Source organism: Pleurodeles waltl, chromosome 10, assembly GCF_031143425.1.
Source record: "Pleurodeles waltl isolate 20211129_DDA chromosome 10, aPleWal1.hap1.20221129, whole genome shotgun sequence".
Classification (NCBI taxonomy): domain Eukaryota; kingdom Metazoa; phylum Chordata; class Amphibia; order Caudata; family Salamandridae; genus Pleurodeles; species Pleurodeles waltl.
The window spans coordinates 635,122,244-635,123,665 of NC_090449.1; positions in this window are offsets into that span (position 1 = coordinate 635,122,244).

A 1,422-nucleotide genomic window follows, 5' to 3' on the forward strand; every position below is an offset into this window, starting at 1 on the left:
TGTTACCCCAAGTCCCTCTGCTATCCCCTGGTCCAAGCCCACTCCCCCTCCTTCCAAGGGCAAGCCCAAGCCCTCTCCACCTCCCAAACCTAAGCCCAAGCCCCCCTTCCAGACATAAGTCTCCATCCCGCCACCCCCTGCCCCTGCTCCCTGAGGTGCCTGGCTGACCCATTGAAAATCCTTTCGAGTGTAGTACCCTTTGCACATGTGGGAGTCAAGTTCCGCCCATATTGGCCCTTCTGTGATTTGAGAATGGACTGGCCAATGGCCTTATTTGAACCTTACGGTTCTTACTTTGCAATACATATGAGTGCCCAGTAGTGGTGTTGGCTCAATGTAGTGATGCTGTTCAGTCTTTCACTGTCGGGAAGTGGTGTGCACATGTGTGTACTTTGGTGCAGGTGTTTGTTGGCTTGTGTCTGATAAGTACATTTGGTTATGGTATGCTTGGCTTGGGATGGTGGGTGGTGTTTGGAGTGCATTGCAGGGTGGGTGTGAAACTGTGTCCTTTCTCCCCATGTGTACTAGGCAGCGGTACTTACCGTCGACATCTTCGTTGTCAGTCAAGGTGCTGGGGGAATATAGCAAGGAGCAGCACTGGCCTTATTTCCAACTCTCTCTCCATGTCTGCGTCGGCATTTTCTGTGTGAGTGTTTTCTTTTATATTGTTGGTTTCCGACACACTTTGCGTGGCGGTGGTTTTCGCCCCAGAACTGCTGGTGGTCTGGTGTTTCATTATTTGGTGGGCGGGTAGGTCCATTCTGCCTGCCTGTGGGAGGCCTCCTCCGTCCTCGTCAGAACTACAAAGATGGCGGTGTGTGGATGGACCGCTACTTGTTTTTCATATGCTTCATTATTTGGCAGTCCGAACCACCAACCTGTTGGCGGTAGTTTCCGCCAGCGGTGCAGTGTTTACCGCCATGTTCATGTTGACCACCTATGTTTTAAAATAATTGTTAATAATACAAAATCATGTTTTGCTTTTAGTTGCATAAAAATACCATTGTAGATTTAGAAAACAACAGCCGCCCGCCAAGGTCTGACTGCCGGGCGGCCGCCAATGCAGCTGCACTCCTGCCGCGGCCATCAGGAGATCCCCGCTGGGCTGGCGGGCGGAAGCCTTGTTTCTGCCCGCCAGCCCAGCGGGGATCTCGTCCGCAACACAGGAGCTGGCTCCAGATGGAGCCGGCGGTGTTGCGGCCGTGCGACGGGTGCAGTTGCACCTGTCGCGCTTTTCACTGTCTGCATGGCAGACAGTGAAAAGCTGTACGGGGCCATGGCAGGGGGCCCCTGCGACCCCTTCCCGCCAGCCTTTTCATGGCGGTGCAAACTGCCATGAAAAGGCTGGCAGGAGGGGGACTCTTAATCCCCTAGGCAGCGCTGCCCTGGAGGATTACTCCTGCTGGAACTAAAGTGGCAGGA